General features: G+C 35.3%; 1 protein-coding gene across 4 annotated transcripts in view; it reads left to right on the forward strand.

The window, feature by feature from the left end:
* The first annotated feature begins 8,388 nt into the window (after window positions 1–8,388).
* The window catches only part of LOC111040924 (zinc finger protein 853-like), a 53,332-nt gene continuing 42,061 nt past the window's right edge, over window positions 8,389–19,659 (forward strand). Inside the window, exons 1-2 of one of the 4 annotated variants that reach the window (XM_022325000.1) lie at window positions 8,389–9,050; window positions 14,651–14,729. The gene's annotated coding sequence lies outside the window, so the exon portion shown is untranslated. Of the gene's footprint in view, window positions 9,051–9,451; window positions 10,017–14,650; window positions 14,730–19,659 lie in introns of those variants that run through there. The other 3 variants (XM_022324999.1, XM_022324998.1, XM_022325001.1) reach the window with 3 other exon arrangements.

The following is a 19,659-nucleotide window of genomic DNA, read 5'->3' on the forward strand; positions in this document are numbered from 1 at the left end:
CATAAGAATGACGAACGTTGCTCTCGATCGAGTTGCACCGATTAAATATTATATTTTTGAGCTCATATCGGTTTTGAATTGCATATCGTGTGCATTATATATTATGTTGAAATACAAGGTGATGGACAAGTTAATGATAATTTTAAATCAAATTAAATTGAGTTGATAGAAAACATTTAAAAAAGCTTTAAGTTAATGGCTATCCTATTTTTTTTTTAAAGATTTAAGTTAGGTATATGAAAACTTACAATTATTAACTTATTATCATTTTTTCACAATATTTATACAATATTACCATCGATAATAATTATATTACATTTATTATTTATTTATAAATTAACGTAACTATTGTATTTGATTAATAGTGGCTGGTTATTTATTAAGTTTCACTATCAATAAAAATCAGTTAAGTTACTTAAATTTAATTTAATACAGTTAAAATTTTACTTTTTAACTTGTTTTTACCATGGCTTGCTCAAATATAATATTATTACGTTTTGAGATGTGGAATTTTCATAACTGCAGTTACACTCGTTTTCTCTTAATTTTATTTTAAATCAACAACATTTTAATGACCTACTGCTACCCGCAAAAGCAATGTGCGTTTTTCAAAATTTTTAATCTTAAAATATGTTGAGCATACCTTGAGTAATTAATATATGTTTTAAAATAAACAAAGGTTTCCTTGGGTATTGAAATTCAGTCTTAAAATGACAAATAAAATCTTTTATTTTCTAACTAACCCTAGTCTCTCTAATCTATTCTGTAAATTTTTTGAGATCAAAATTAAATTGAGTTGTTTTACTTTTAGTGATGGATACTAATTGATTTATTGTTTATTATTAAATATTACAAAGTAGTCTAAAAAAAAGGAATTGTAAAAATCAGGTATAAATATGAGGTTTTAGAATATATATGTGGCCATAAGCATAACATTCCACAATCTACATTCATATTTTATCGAGTTAGACGAGTCAATTGTTCTCAGTGAATGTTATATGTCCATCCGCCGGTTCAGAAACTTCAAAAGTCATAAAATAATTTGATCCATTTCGTATTCGTATATTTTTCAATAATAAATACATTTTTATTCCTTATAGGTTAGTTACACTAAGGTGTAGGAAAACTCATCAGAAACCACTTGTTCTAATATTCCTATCAACATTTTCCAAAAAAAAAAAATCGTCCGTCAATGTTCAGAACAAAAGTATAGTGTAGGTTCTACCCTAGAGATTCGTAGATACCTACTGGATTATTAAAGAAATTCCTTTACTCATCTGAATATGCTTAAAAATTATAAAAATATAATTTGAGTGCACGAACCACCTAGTTGAATTATGAAAAGAGATTGCTGGTTGTAAGAGGTCAGCTCCTGGATGTCAAACATTGTTTTTTTTTTAAACATTTTATGTCGATTTCGTATCGATTACAGGCGTTCCTTTTTGAAAATCTTGATGCAAAGGTATTCCACCACGGATGACTTAAATATTATACTTGTGCAATACTAACAGGGATCGTTGTGAAGATCGCGAATGGACAGAGATCTCCTGAGTGTCAAACACAATGTGTTCAAAAAAAAAAAAAAAAATGTTCGATGATTCCGTATCGAGAAGAACTGCTTTTTGAAAATCTTGACGCATAGGTACCTACGCAACCGCAGACCGAAGTATCATAGTTGGGTGATATTAACAGGAATCGTTATGAAGACCGTGAGTGCGTGCATTGCACTGTATATAATATACTGCGGGAGAGAAAAGCTTTACTGTTCGTGATCGTATAAACACGCAGACCGCTTCCAAATCGTCTGGAGTCTAGACACTGCAGCGGAAGCGGTCGAGCGGTGGTGTGTCCGGTATTGAGGAGGGGAGGGATGGCGCACAAACGCATATTTTACGTACGGATCGCTGGTAAGTCGTGTTGCGTTCCTCCCTCCTACCCACCGACCGCAATAATAACTTTTCCGTAAACGATTATTGTTATTATTATTTTTATTGTTATTATTATTACTATTATTATTATTATTATTATTATTATACGCTGTCCCTCGTCGTCCTAACGATGATAATACCGATATCGCCGTTCCGCGCTTTGCGTCCAAATAATAATAATATATGTAAGTTCGACGGCGGTGTTATATTTATTTTGTCGCATAACAAGTTAGGTTTGGGTATCCGTATCCGTGTCTGTATAAGTCCGTTGACTTGCAATAATAAATAACAAAATAATACGTCATAATATCGTAGTCTACCTATATTATACGTCGTAAAAGGTATCGACGAATTCTCTTTTGGTTTGTTTCGTACATAAAACCCGACGTATTATTATAATTCTCACATTAGACACGAATATCTGTCAATTAGTGTCAAAAACATGTCTCCTTGATTTTCCCTCGCTTATATACTTACCTCTTAAGCTTAATGTAGGTATCGTAGATGGTTTGTACAAAATACGCTATGCTTGTAAACGTATAGCTTTAATTTATGGACTCGGACTTTTGATAATCTAACAACAATAATAATAATAATAATAATAATAAAAATAATGATTATGTAATAGGTACGTCTGATTAACTTGTCGGAAAAGTCTTAACTGTATGGTAAACAATTTATTCAAACAACCTGATTTCTGCACAGAATAAACAATAGTATTATGCTTAATGGGAACACATACTTAATTATTCTTCAAAAAGACAATAACAGGGCCAAATTAATGTGAGGGACCATTATATATATGGTTATATCAGTTTTGGACTTGAACTTGGACTTTCACTCGGCTACATACTGTTAGTACAACAACAGAGGTACGCACTATAATGTATCGTATTCTTAATTAGTAATTATTAATAATTATAATCACTAATAAATTATTGTATATTATAATAATTATAGTCGTTAAGACTTTAAAAGATCGCGGCTTCTTGCACTCTCTCATCTTACACCAAATCATTATAGATTCTTGCACTCTCTCATCTTACACCAAATCATTATAGATGATTGAATAGGGAGGGGGACGGCATAGGTTCTACAAATTATTTTCAAGACCTTTATTAATTCTCCATAAGAAAAAAATAATTACATTTACACGTTTGATTATTATATATAATATATTGTATAGCAATTTTAGATACCAGTATACGATCCGTCGAAGCACCCAATAGGTACGCATGATGAATTAAATTAAAATTATTTATAATATTTCAGCGCGGTCTATTTTTGGAGCTATTATTAAACATTGAATTTTGACTTTGGCCCACCCGTCTCTTTCTGGAAATAAAAACACTCAATATTATTAAAAGTCCTAAAACGATTGACGCTGCATTTTTGATTTTTTGTCGCTCATGCGAAACTAATACGTTGTATTACTATTATTATACCATAAGACTATCACTGTAATAAGGCCACGCGTGTTAACGGTGTGCAAAACCAATAACAATAGTGATTAATCATGAGAAATAGATAATAATAATATGTGTAATAAATAATAATCTGTGTTTGTATAATAGGGATATTGTAATATTATGTATAATGGCTTGTGCGCTTTTAACGTGTCTGTGTATTCGTTGGCACAACTTTGCGTGGGTTTTTGCGTTATTTACCAAAGTTTAGGACGAACAACGCTACGTCCTGTTATAATATTGATACGCCGTTTTCTGAGGGTCGAAAGTTGCGAAAATTAATTATTAACGTTTTGGAAATTTTACACAGTTTTATGTCACATAATCTGAGCATATTATGATATACTATTATTATATTTATATGCGGGCTACTACGCACTTTCTTTGCCTCGCAGACCCGAAAAAAAATGTTGTAACCTATAGGTATAAAAAATACCGATTTGTATAATTATTATTATTAATTACGGCCGCTGCTTTCACGGCCGCTACAATATCTTTCTAGTAACTTTTTTGCGATCGATCGATCGAGTTTTACAACGTACCACTAACGATATCTACGCTTAAAAAAATATAAAAATATTTCAATATAACACCTATACATGTTTCTGTTACTTATCGAAAACGCCTATAACGTCAAACACCTCAACTAACTCAACTAAATCCACGGTGCAGGTATTTCAACGACTTTCATTTCCAATTCACTTTTGACATTTTCTCTTTTCTCTTAAAGCATTAATTCGTGAGTATCTAATCCTGATACATCCTTTTTTTCTTTCAAATGAGACCTTTCATTTTGTACAGTAAATCTTTTATCACACAGGTGATTTTCATTTTTTGATAAATTTGGTAAAAAATAATTCAAGGTAATATACAATCTATATTCAGGCAAATCGTAGTTTATGAGTTGTTACGACGTACCTATTTACAGTCTGATAACAATAATTGATTGAGATGGAGATTTTAATTTTCTTAAAAATCATCCGCTGGCCTATTATGTTTTACGGCAACAAAAGGACCCTCTAGTTTGAAAAAAAAAATAATAGTAGCTAGTAATAGTGCAAAAAAATATATTGCGGTCTCTAATTTAGTGAAATTCGAAAATTCGAAAATCAAAATTTGATTAGATCCATAGTTAAAATGATTGCGTCCTTCGGCAGTGCACCAACGGTGCGGTGTGGTACACTTACGTGCCTAGTAATGGCAGTGAGACTGGCGGTATATGTATATATATTAATCGCCGAAACGTTGTACAGTTTAAAAATTATTTCACTCACCCGAAGTTTTAAAAAAAAAAAGATTATGACAATAATGTAAGTTTTCGGTGGCCGCATCACGAGCTTACGGAGAAATATATAATATAATGATATAATAATATATTATTATTATGCGCGTATGTGTAACACCGTGGCCGACGCCGCATAAATAATGTCTTAAGCTAATGAGCCGTATAATGCGAGTGCGGGAAAACGTATACATGAAAATTGTGGCTGAAAACGGAGATAAAAGAAATTCCGTTTGGATTTGCGCCAAGTTATGACGGTATAGCCCGCCGCCGGTACGCGTAACTTGGCATAAATACGCGGGTTATGGTACCTATTATATATTATATACACATATATAGGGTTGCGAAAAAAAGTTGCATATGGTCTTTATGGATATTATTTTAATATATAAAAATAAAAAACACTATCACCACATGCGATACCGTAATTGGATGTATAATAAAATACGCGTGCATATAACGATACGAAAAAATTAAAAGTATTTATTTTTTTTTTTTAAATCCAAAAAGTTACCTAGTTCTAAAGTTTTACCGTTATCGTAAATAATATTTTTTCGCATTTAATAATAATATTTATGCATTAATGGCGGTGTTATAAATTACATTTTTTGTGTGTGATGAAGCAATTTCGTAACGTGTTTCGAGAAAATTATTGCGCGCAGGACCACTGTAAGAAGTTTAAACATTAACGTAAACGATTTACAAAAAACCATTTCGGTGGAAGAGATCTTAACCGTTTTCTTGTTGTAAACATTGGGTATAATAATACAGATAAGAGTTTCCCGTACGGTCGAAAACTAAATAATTGGACTTACTTTTATTTTTCAGGTCGTAGACCTCAATAATTGTAGTGGTCAATGTGGAACAGGAATCGTAAGTGTTCCTAATACCTATTGTTGTAGGTAAACGTTGTTATGAGCATATTATATATTTTTGAGAGTTTAACAATTGTTCAGAGAACGGACAGTTATTTTGGAAAACAAGTATGTGCTAGGGGATCAAAACCGTTAACAGGAAAAGAAATTATTTGGGGTGGTATCGCACAGTTTCCGCGTAGCTTTTAGTTTTGCTTTTCTTATACAATTACTCCGGGAACCATCGCGAGCGAGGACCGTTAATTAGAATAAACTAGTCTTATGCATTTGTATCAAATTACGTACGCTAAATAAATTATGTAGGCAGTGTGTTTTATAGTATACCGACACAACGCATTCACGCAACACACCCCTATACAATACACCTACACAACTGAACTCCTTTCACCGATAAACGTGTACAAGTAGTTAAAACATAATACAACGCGTGTCATTGAAAACAAGCAAACCAAAATCCAAATCACATAGGTAATAATGACTACCGATCTCCCGGTGTTATCCATCCGATAGTCGTGGTATATTTTGTTTTCAGTTAATATTAAACTTAAACTTTCGCATAAAGTATGTTTTCCAGATGACGGAAACACACACACAGGCTAATATTAAAATAATACACTATTGTATGAGACCAAGTATTAATCGATATAAAAATGGCAGTTTATCATAATATTATGTTCGATGACGATGGCATAGTAACGTATTTGTTTTTGAACCCTAATATTTTCAACCTGAGTTGATTAATTTCTAATTTTTAGGTGCTGTAGTATAATATAGACATAATTCTTGTAAAGACGGTCGACGACCAGTGCGTGTTTTGACTATAAAATCAGCTTTATTAATTTTCCAATGATATAATATCTGATAATTTTCGTCAACCTCATTTAACGTTCATTATTCATCGCTTCCGTCGATAACGTAATATTTGGGGGGATATAATAATTAATATTATGTCCTCGGGTTAGATCTAAACGATGCGCACAACGAGGCGTGAAATGATTAATAAATATCAGTTTAATTACTTTGAAAAAATGATCTACAGCAACATAGATAAATAGTATGACTATGTAATATGTCGTGCAGTATAATATCATCAGTAAAAATAGTTGATAATTCACAATTAAAATTTCCTATAATTTCACATTTGTCTAGGAGGTGTCAGTCACCTCATTGTAACCAATAATGGTCACCCTTGTTTTGATTTAATTTGAAACATTAAGGAATTTTTTTTAAAAATGATTTTGCGACATACGTCTATGTGTTATAATATGATTTTAAAAATGTCTGTTTCACTGACTGAATTATGAAACCGTAAGTGTTTTTAGTCATTATTTTAAGTTATTTTAGAACGATCCCACCAGCTAGGTCAGATACCAGATACTAGGCCTCAAAGGAGACTATAAGGTCCCGCTGCGCTTTAATTTATTTATTTTATACAACGTCTTAAAAGCACTTGTCACGTGCTGAAAAAGTCTCGATTGCCCTGTCGTGTGATTCTTAGAAGTTAGTTATTGAATTATTCTTCTGCTTAATATTTTACACGGCTGGTGCTTAATTATTGGACACAATTTAATTATTATTGTTCAACCGTGAAAAACAAAAAAAAAAAAAACAGGTGACATGGTTATGTGCAAAAGAAAAACGCACACATTATATTATTCGAGAGTTTTACTATAAACTCAAACGCTCGAAACATCTCGTCGCCGAGTACCGAGTAAAATAAGTTACGTTATTATTACTTGTAATCATTCATACGAAAGTCGAGTGAGGTAACAATATTTTTAACGATCGATCATGATTCACGACCGCCGCTTGTTGTTGTAATCGTTTGTAAATTATTATTACACTCGACGGGTCTTATTGGGATTCTGTTTTATTTTTTTCCCTCCCAAAGTTATGTAAACAAAATTTCCCGCGACCGCCAAGATACCTCTCCGACCCTCGACTACTACACTATTGCTTCCGTTGTTACGACTATATATTTTAATATTATACCGTTACTGTACACGTTGAATTAAAATGCAAAATAAACCTCGTAGTATTTTCCGGGAAATACTATGCACAATATTTTCAAGGTCGGATGCTATCGCGAGCAGACGATGTATATTATTATTGTTATTACAACTCGAATACCGACGACAACGTCGTTGACGGCACAGCGGGGATGAATGAAATAATTTTCGATATTATATTTCAATCAAACGTAATTTAATGATGATACAGGTATAATAATAAACCAACAAAATATCACGTGGCCTTCTATGTGGGTGGTGGTTGGCACGATAAATTAAACCAAACAGTATTTTTTTATGTGCGTCGTGAGTGCGGTTGCGGGAAAACAAATTATATCTCACAACGGGGATGACGAGAATAAGAAGAAATTAAAAAATGGTCGATCGGAAACAACCGATTTCGCGCGTGAAAACAATCTCTTGACGAAAAAGAATTTTTGGCTTACGCGCGCCCGTCAGGGTGAACGTACCCCGCGCGAAACGAGAGTATGTGCAATAATACACCGACAGTGGAAACGGAGGCGGCGGCGGCGGCGGCGGCGGCGAGGGGACGAGGGAAACGACCCTATCCCTTCGCCCGTCGACGAACGTCCGACAGGGGTTGAACGCGATCGATACTACTCTCCCCGTACCACCTCCGACTCCATCCCCACCATACCGATCACTACCACCTCCACCGCCGCCGCCACCACCGCCGTTGACTATACGCCGCCACCCTCGTCACCCAACCCCCTACCGTTGTCATCCACCCCCCGACCGCCGCGGTCGAGGGTGGGAGGGATGGCGCGGTAACAGGTGTCGGCATCGCGGGCGCGAGGCAGCGGCGGCGGACGGCGCGTGATACGTACGGCGGTGGTGCGCCGCGCATCGATCCCGCGGGCACGCGCACGCGCCGCCCGACGACATTAGCCGACCGCCACCACCACCGGCGGCGCGCAACGACGACGGCGACGACCACGACGCCGCGTCCCTACGCCGGAGCGTCGGTACCGAGCGACTCCCGGCGTCCGCTCAACAAGTGTCTTCTGTATTGTTGTGCCCGCTAAACCGAACACAACGACCGTTGCTCGGCGCCGATCGCGGGTGCGCTCTCTTTTTTTTCATTTCCATTTACCTCTTTTTCTCTCGTCGTTTCCTCCCCTCCCCCCGTCCTCTCCGCCGTTCCCGTCGCGTTTCGCTCGCCTCTCCTCTCACCCGGTTCCCGTCCATCCACGCGCCATCTCGCTCGTTCGCCAACCAACTGTCTGTCCCCGTCTACACATCGCTGTCACTCGCAACTCGTTCTGTCCGCCGCGTCTGTCCCGCACCTACCCCGTTCCTGAATCGGCGGCCCGGAAGGAGACGACATCTCGAGCAATAAGTGGAAACCGTCGGACCAGTTACGATCGCGGCTTGGGCGTGTGACTACGCTCAGACGGCGGCGGCGGCGGCGGCGGCAGCGGCGGCGGCGACGATCACGACCACGACTACGACGACTTTGGACGACGCAGGTAAAAGGGCGCGCCGTTATGCGGTGGCGGCGGTGGCGGAATATTTTGTGGTAGCACTGGTGGTGGAGGTTAAGTTGGCCGTGTAGGTGGTGTAGGCGATACGGTACGGCAGGCGGCGGTGGGTGGTAGCGCATTGCGGCGCGCACCCACAAACAAGTGGTCGTCACGCCGACGCCGCCGCCGCCGCCGTAGCGAGTAGGTACGCGAGCGATACGCACACGATTTCGTATACGCACGAGAAATATCGCACACGCACCCGTACGAGTTACGCGGGTGCGCGCGCGCGCGACACGCACACGCGAGCACACCCACGCGCGCGCTTCGTCGGCCGGTAGCATTGATTTTGACGCGCGCACGCACCCGCACACGCGGGCCATGACTACACGAGTCTCGTCTGCCGCGTGTGCACCTTCCGTATACAAATCTGACGAATCGTTGTTGTGGTTGTCATTATTTATGTTTTTGTAATTTATTATTGTTGTTGTTGTTGTTGTTGTTACGAGTACCGCGGTATAATGATAATATTATTGTGTACAGGTTTACCTAAAAAATAATATTACGTTATATTTTTATTATTTCTCTCTTGTCATGAATCTCGACACCGCGATGGCATACCGGCCGTGTTACCGCGGTCGGACGTGACGGCAAGTCGAGTCATTCTGCTTACAACACATTATTATAATTATATACCTACGACGTTTAATCGTCGGACGAATGTAGATATATGTACGAATGTCCGTTTTCAGTGCGTTTCCGCAACCCCACGAGGGCGGCACCGGAAGTCCTATCGCGCGCATATAATATAAGTGTACGCTCACCCTTAACGCGCTTTCACCCCACCTACCACTACCCCACACGACAATACGACGATCGCCACCACCACCACTACCAACACTACCTACTCTGCAACCACCACACGATCCCTCGTCCCGGCGATGACGCATATAATATTAGCGTCGCACCCAGGTACGTCACGACGACGACGAGGCGAATGTTATCATATCGTAAACCATTAAATTATATATCATTATCATAATTATTTCAACATATTTTGTTATTAAATATTGTATTGTGTATAGTATATTATATTATGTGTGAGTATGTGTGTGTCGTGTGTGTGTGCGTTTTTTTGTGTTTGTGTTTGTGTGCGTGTGTATAAATACTTTAAGAACCACGTGAAGTACCGTATACAAGAAGTATGGTTACAATACTTTTATTATATTATTACTTATTTAATAGGTAGGTAGGTGATTTAATAATGAAATATAAAATGAGTGATTATTATCGTCGAACGTGCACATGGGCAGACTAGGGATTTGATTCCTCAATGAACAGATTTACCACTATCGACTGTAATATCGACGTTGACGGGAATAAACCTATTCTGTACAAAAATTGTAGTTTTCAGTAAACCCAAAAAAAACGTTTTAAATAAAATAAATCACGTGGCAGCTATTTTATAAACGATTTGTGTTTGGTAAGTTGGTAACACGTTGAAACATTTTTCTACGATGGAAATAGCACATAAGAGGTACCAATTTCATGAACGATTGTTGGTAACACGCACAGGAGAAATCGTTTATTATTTTTCATAAATACCAAGATGCAGAAACCACATAAGAGATATTTTGATCCATAAAAAATTTTTTTTCCCGAATTCAGCAGGTGCACTGAAACCTCAAAATCGTGAATATTGTACTTACGAGGTTTATTCCCGTCAACGACAATACTATATTGTTGGGTTATACTTAATATGAACAAATGGTGGTAAAAATATAACATAATATATACCGACTTTTTAACCTTAGTGGGCTGATTTACATACCGGTAAAGGTGGCACGCTATGCGCCCCCTACAATAAGTCCATCTATGTGTCATGTGCTTTGTCATGATGAAGAAATCAGTTCGTTTTTTAAATAATTCCAAACCGGCAAGTTGTGCATGGCAAATGTTTCATCGTTCAAAAATTTGCAACTCATAATCATACGACCTCTAATATACATTTTTTAGTATAAAAACAAAATATTTGTTCGATGTTCGATGGTTTACGATGGTTTCGATGGTAAACCAAAAAAATGGTAAAAAATGTAATTTTTCTTGCATAAATAAAAATAAAAAGCATTTTAAATGTTTTCAAAACACAAACACCGATTTGACAAATGATTGTAATTTTGATCGTCCTGTGCGTTTTATTCTGTGATATAATATTATATTTTTTTATCCAGGCAAGAGTGGAACGCTAAAATGTCGTACAGTCGGAAACGAGCAGTAGAATATTGTCCGGCGACGACTTTTTTTTGCCCTTTTGCCACCGAAACGCATTTCTGGGATTTTCAGCATTTTTTTCTATATCAAGCCCGTTTTCACCAGCAACGTGACTTTTCGAGGTCAACCACCGCCGCCACACCAATCTTAGGTTTTTTCTTACACCACAGCTATATAGCTTTAGCTGAACAACGGCGACGGCTGTATTTGATTAAATTCGCGGACATACTCGCCTGCACAAATTTGTTTTGACATTTTTCCGGTCTCAAAGATATTACGATATTTATACATATTTTTTTATCGTCTGCACGATGTGTTTTAATAACAAATAACTACACGCAATACGTCCACAGAATTCGTTGTCTTGACTTGTTATTTTAATTTATGATAGTATTACAATACAGACTTAAATCAATTGATGGAACCTGTTGGTTTTCTGCACTTCAGTTCTAGGATTTATATCGACAGGCAATCGATGGGATCAAGGCTTGAGGAAAAAAATATCAGAAATTCGACAAAACATTTTTTTTTTGTCTGTAGACTTGTTTGAGTGTTTTCGCTTTAAACGTTTTTTTGTTGCGTATGTTATTTGTATGATATTATTATTCGTTGAGGACTTCAAACGCCTCAACGTGGATAAATAACTTACTGATTTTCGACGACTTCAGAACCATTCAAGCAGACCTAAATCTTATATAGTACAATAATGTTTCATGTCAACAATAATGTTCAATCGGGAAATACCTAAGAAAACACTTAACGATCTTGATTTTAGATTTTGAGCAAAGTTAAAGATCTAGTTGTTTGGCAGTGTCGTTCATTTTTTTAATTTTTTGCAAACAACTTTTTGACCGCTTCAAAATCCACTCGGCACAGGTGCATATAATATTATCTATCAAGTGAAAAAGATTATAAACCTATTTGGTACTTTTGAGTGATCATTTGACTTGTGACTTACAAATACTAACTTTTTAACGATTTTGGATCCTTTCAAACCGACTCGAGTCTTATACCTGTACTATAATAATATTTCATGTCAATTTTAAAACGAACTCTTGTTGCTATAGTTTTTAACCGCGAAACACCAAAGAAAACACTAAAAGTTATTTTTGATTTTAGACTCTGAGCAAAACGAGATACCTATTGGTTTTACAATGTAGTTTATTTATTTATTTTCTGTGAACAACTTTTCGGTCACATCAAAATCCAATTGGTACTGGTGCACATATCACCTACCAAGTGGAAAATATTTTATCCCTAATTGGCACTTTTGAGTGACTATTTTTTGATTTTCGATTGTTGTGGAAAGAGAAACTTACAAATACTAGGTTTTTGACGATTTCGGAACCGTTCAAACAGACTCCAGTCTTATAATTATAGTATAATAATATTTCATGTCAAGCTGCCAAACTCACGTTATTAATGTTTAACCGGGAAATACGCTTCATTAGTAATTGGTACTTTTGAGAAGTATTTTTTTTGTTTTTCGATTAATGTGTAAAGAAAAACTATAAAAAATGAGATTGTAAAAACACGATTTTGTGCAAATCGAATTGTGTAATTTCATATCTATACTAATAAAATATTTATGATTCTGAAATTCTGAAATGTACACCGAATGCATAGTTTAGTACTGTTTTTAGTATAATAACAGTGGTGACATTTTCGATCTCCTATTATTATGTTCAAATGTGTGTCCATAAGTGCTGAAGTTAATATTACTAATATTACAGCAATATGTTGAATGTATTACCTACTCAAACTATACCTACATCAGATAAATTTCACTGGTTATTAGATTTTACAGCATCGACAGAAAATACTAACAATTTCGGTCAAATTTAAGACGATGTGTTTTTTAAACAGTAAAAAATAATGTAACGATTTATTTGATAATAATAATATTAAATTAATTCTATTAATAACACTATATTGCTTGGTTTGCGAGATCCGAGATTTAGCCTTTAGGTATACCGTTAGAATGCTGTCAAAATAACTTTATAATAAACTAATGAAAGCGTACAGAGTACGCTGATAAAATCGTCAAATATCGAATTTTCATGACCAATGACGTGATTAGACTTAACTGCATGGTGTACTTAGGATTTAGGACCATAACCATATTATCGGTGAATGATCAATGTGAAGTTTGAATTTTGCGCTTATTTCCATGTGATATTTCTGATCTTGTCAAGTGTTGCCAAAACTTTCACCCGGTCGGTTGGTACAGTATATTCGAAGTATACTATTTTCCAGCCAACCACGTGGTTAATATTTGTGTTATCGTCGCCCACGTGTTTTCACTAAAAATTCCAAATTTTTCTTTTTCAAAAATAAGTTTTTCAAGTCTATATAAATTTACTTTAGATCTAATTCTAATCGAAGCGATAGATGTATTGATCTTACAATCATGCGTGTCTTATATTTTTCTGTCCGAAGACACTGCTTCTAGTCGAAAAGAAAATACAACGATCGCATCAACCTCGGGGGAAGTTTTTGGCAGCAAACTGGATCTCGCCGGTAGTTTGGTAGTTCGAAAGAAGAAATTTCTCAGTATTTTTTTTAATAAATCGGGGGGGGGGGGATTCAATAAGAATATTGATTTAAAATAGTGTTCAGTATGTCTTCGGACGTACGTGAAGCAATGAACGAGATGCAAACAACTAGACGGTCTGAGATAATAATAACAATATATAGGTGTACCCGAACAATAAAATGCAATAATATAATATAGTCGTACGCAATCGGTACCAGCGACGTTCAATAACACCCCGCAGCCGATTCTGGAGGTAGCTGCGATAGAGGTGGTTCGGCTAGGTTGGGGAATATATTATTATTATTATTATTATTATTATTATTATTATTATTATTATCGAGAATTTCGCTGAAACGCGCGTTCGATTCGACTGTACGCATATATACATTATACACGTCCACAGTCACCGGACCCTCCCCACCAAAAAAACGTTTCCTGTGAAAGGGTCGTTCGCACAGGGGTCGCAACAATATAATATATAATGCGTCGCGTGAATCTGCGCTGTCGACGAACGGCCAGACCGAAATGAAAATATATACTTGAATATATAATATCATTTTAAACGCGAATTAATTCTATCGAGCAGTGCTTTTATTTTTTCTCGAAACGACTGACGAAATAAATTTACCGGACTAGAGTATTATGCGTTATATTCGGGATTAAAATTAGATTTTAAATATTAAAAAAAAAAATAATAATATTTATACTAGTTCTGCAGTAAGGCGCTATTGATTCAATTTAAATTTTAAATATTTTCAAAACAAAAATTATTCTCGATTTAAATTTTGTTTTTTTCTAGTGTTAATACACATACACACAGACGGAAACGCTAGTGCGCAGATACGATTGTTATTACATCAAATCACGATTTACAAATGGTGAGCGAAAAAAAGTTGTTTTTGTTAATATTGGTAATTTGTAAGCGTCTTTTAAATAGATTAAACAGTATAATATCCGGCTATGACAGTTTTTTGTTAAATTAAGCATTTGTTAAACAATTTAAATTTATAGTATTTATGATTTATAAATTTGAAAGCAACATATTTACTCAAATGCAAATTAACTTACAGGTGGCCCTTAATTAACTTACAAGTGTTAGATGTTGCGAAAATATAAAGACATTTTATAATGATAAAGTCAACTGTTTCTGGTGTGAATTTAATGCTAAATAATAAACTTATTTTATAACTAACGAAAAAACATTGTTCAAAGTGTCTTATTTCCGTTAAATCGTGTGCCGTTTAATTTTCTGAATCTCAAAATGTTTAACAATATTGTTTTTCAAAATTAAATGATATCCCCCCCTGGAATAAATTTGTAAGATAATATCGTAATATTACTACGCACCTTCCCGAAACGTTCGCATATTCTGTTAATATGTATATTTTTTTTGGAAACTCGTATACAATTTACCATTAGAGACATGGTACTATGTATTTATATTATATTTTTAATTAAACAGGTTCAACAGTGCGTAAAATATAATATTTTTTTCATACATTTTGTCAAGTACGAGACATTGATTCTTTGATTTCAAAAATGAATTTTTTTCAAATAAAACCTTTTGTATTCGACACGGACAATGTAACTTTATGATCTCGCCCTTTCATGCCATTGGAGCCAATCTGCTCAGGGCTGATAAAATTCGTCGAAATAATTTTATTTACAATCGTGTGGGCGTTTTTTTTTTTTTTTTGGACGTATCTGTTCTCTCTACTTTATCGTATAATAATTCGCCGCCATTTCGTTTTTAGATCCACGCGGAGCAGATCACGTTATTTATACATAATACATTACGTCGGAGACTTAGACGTCACCAGGCCGAATGAAATATTCATGCGAACTCGTGTTTCGCAGTATACCGTCGGTACACGAAATAACATATTATTATTGAAATGTCCCGTTACAAGGCGGTATACACCCATCGCTAGGGCACTTGCCCGGTGCACTGCAGCGAGGGACGAAATTTAAAACAAAGTCGGCGGCGATTTCGCATGCCACGTGTATATAATAGTATTACTGGCGCACTTTCCTTTTCCAGAAGTTTCCCGGAAAATTCGTCGGTTTCGGAGAAAACGGGTCGCACGCCGCCGACTGTATACCTACCCCTATTTTATAATATTATTAAAGCGTTTCGTTGTTTATTCAAATTTATGAAATATTACTATTACTGCTCCCTAGTACAGTAGTACCCACGACCCGCCGTCGCTGCTAAAAAATAAATACCAACAGTTCTGTATAATACTCGTTTGTTCCTGGCATTGTTTTCCACGTAGGTAGATTTTTCGTCGAATAATATACCTTTAACTTTCGTACGTTTCCGGAACATTTGACTTGTCACACACGTTTTGCACAGTTTAATTAAATAATAATATAACGACGTTTGTAACGTGTATCGAAACAGAAAAGCGAGTGACATTGTAATTATTATATATTATGTTAAAAGCCGTTTTGAAGTCGTTCCACGGCGTGTATAGACAATCAGTGGTCGAAAATTGTTAAGATAACGTGTTAGGACACGTCGGTCTTTTTTTTTACTGCTAGATTTGGATAAATCTCGGTTTAATGTGTTTTCCGCTATGGCTCCTAATTACAGTTTTTATTAGTTAGTTGACCGTGGTATAGAGTTAATATAATTCCAAGTGGATATTATGTTTTATGTAGCCGTGGATTTTAGTACTACCTATTTCAAGAGTTTGTTACCAATAAAAACCCACGTTTGGTATATTATTATTTAGTTATTTTTTATTTTATTATTATTAGCTACCAGTAAAAACTATGATAGCTATCAACATTTGTTACAAAGCATAGCAATGCAAAGTCGAGAAAAACTAAGGACTGGCAAAGGGCATTGTTGTCTATAAAAAATATTTATATAGTGATTCTAAGACATTTAGAATGGAGGAAAGAAAAGCCATTCTCTGATGACTAATTTATTAATTTAAAAATATGATAAAATATAAAAATATATATAATATATTCTGAAAGGGTTTTTTTTATATTTTGTTTTGCATATTGTTGTGTTGATTCAATCTTGGATTCAGTATACTAATAAATTGAATGGACCTGAAAAGTTTTTATGTTCATCAATACTATTCAGCTTAGATATTTTTAGAGTTTTAGAAATTTTTAGAGCTAATTTGTACTGTTATTGGATGCTACTAATATATTTTATTACTGGTGTTTAGTTTGGGTTTGCTTTTTAAAAATATCGTTTTCGTAAAAACTTATAATTTTATTAAGACTCAAAATGTTTAATATTACCATAACGTTTTGACGCGTTATATAAAAGTTTCATATTTCTGTTTTTGATTTTTTTTTTTTAAATTGATCCATCAATTGTTTATGATATTGTGGGCTTTTCGTATAATATCAATTATAGAGTACCTACATTTTCCGTTAATATCGATGTTTTATTTAAAAAACAGTTAACGTTTAGCCTTCATTGTTCTTGACATTGCCCTATAATTTCCTTTGGATTACAAATATGGTAAAATTAAGAATTTTTATCAAAATACCGACGAAAAATTAAATAATTTCTTTGGTTTTAAAATATTAAGTGGCATACACGTATACTTACTATTCTTCTTTAAGTGTATTTTTTTTAAACGTCAGGCCGTAAAATTAATTAAGTCCGAGAAAGCATTATAATGGTATGGTTAATATATAAGATAGTTGACGAATCTTATAATAATTGTTTTGTCCAGCCTTTGCGCTTTTAAACTGTGTTTCAAAGACATTGTATACGAATCCGATTATCGATGCTTTATTTAGCATCTATTAATACTTTTCTTTATGTCTCAATTTCATTTTTAAGATCGCTTTAATATCTCAAACCTTGGGCCGTTGGATTATCAACCAATGTGTTATTTATTTTATATTATACGAATGCGCATTGCATATTATACCTTCGGTTGTTCGAAAGCATTTTCACGATGCGAAACCTGTAGGTGTATTATTATATTTTTAATGGGTCGGTGACCGACGGCAAACTAAATAATTAAAGGTTAAATGCCGAAAATATTCGACGTTACAGGTATTTACATATTAATTTATATATTATTTAGGTAACAAAAAAAAAAAAATAATAATAATAATAACAGTCACTCGCTAAAACTATACGATAACACGCGCGGTTTACCGATTATTGCACACATCACGAACGTTCTCGTCGGCGGGGCTGATTAAAAATTATTCGTTTTTAACATGACGAAGACGATAAAAAAAAAAATAAATTGTCGGCGCGACGGCGTCAGCTCGGGTAGTGCGTACTAGTGTGTAATAATGTTATTAATACAATAACCTTCCGTGCAATCGCGATGGACGGCGGCGGCGGCGGCGGAGTCTGCCACATAACAATAATTATTATAATAACGACAATAATAATAGGTAATATGATTTAGGTGCGCGTTTGAGCAACGAGCGTCAATAATAATTAACATAATATATTGTAATATTCACATTGCATTATTATTGACCAGTCCAACCGTCAGCTGGGCCGTGATGGGCATTAAGTCCAAATTTGAATATACAGAGTGGGTCGACTGCTTTCGCGACGAATTATACATTTAACACGTTGACACTCCATAGCACCCTGTAGACACGACGGCGCTTGATGTTTGTTAAGCTATAGGTGTTGACAATGAAAAAGTTATAATATGGGTATTGTAAACTGAATTATCGTTACCGTTAACCCGGTATCGTGGTTATAAAATCATAAAAGGCAGAGCTACGCTTAAATTATCGAAAAACAAAACGAGTTGGAAAAACACACGTCACAGCTACAGGTCCTCCACGTGTACGATAGAAATATGTAGCACCGAGATAATAATATTAATCCACGATTCGTCAGCCCGAAATTAAACTTTTTTCTTCGTGGAATCGCCTGAAATCGCGTCCGCTTGTAAAACTTTCGACACGAATTATATTATAATATATCTAGCGTTAGGTCCATATATTATATGTGATATTTATGTGAAAAAAAATAAAACTGTACGACGTGCGTGCGTTTTGTTTTATGGGGGTGCGAACAACGTCGAAAACTAAAAACAAGCGATACCCCAACCCTCTCGTCCCAAAAAAAAAAAAAAATAAGCAACTTTTGGCGGGCCTCGAATATAAACTTTGGTTTCAGCTAAAATATTGCACTTGTTTTCATCACTTCGATAACTTGTCGAATTTTCGCAAAATGTTTAAATCGAGTACCAAACTGATAATATTATAACTTATAAGCAACGCGATAGTAGATTTTCAACTTTTTGTCGAATAAATTATCAAAACAATAATATTTTATTGTTTGAAAACATTATAACTCGAAACGAAAGAGGAAACGGAAATCCATTTTCATTCATTCGTGCCCAAATAATAACGCTCGCGTGGACTCCGTTTGAAAATGAACTCGAAGAGACGTATTCGTTGAGCGTACGAGTATTTATCAACGCTGTCGGTGCACTTGTATAACATATTACTATAATGCGTGTAATTTAAGTGTTGTGACTTATGAACTTTATAAAAATGTATAACGATTCACTAGAATTATACTTCAATATAATATATATGCGTAAATATGATGATATGATAAGGTCGTGGTAGCAACACAAGAGTAACCAGAAGGAAGACGTGTCCTTAATGAGAACTCGAAAATCGGTGAAAAATGATCGGTATATTTTCAGTGCAGCCAAAATTCCGCCATAATATTGGACGTTTTATTTTGCTGCTTAAACTTTTATTCAAGCAATGAGTGTATGGAAAGTGTAATGAAATAGAGACTATTTTTTGCTTACTCGTTCACTAAATATGTATGGTAGT

This window comes from Myzus persicae, unplaced genomic scaffold, assembly GCF_001856785.1.
Source record: "Myzus persicae strain clone G006 unplaced genomic scaffold, MPER_G0061.0, whole genome shotgun sequence".
Lineage (NCBI taxonomy): Eukaryota > Metazoa > Arthropoda > Insecta > Hemiptera > Aphididae > Myzus > Myzus persicae.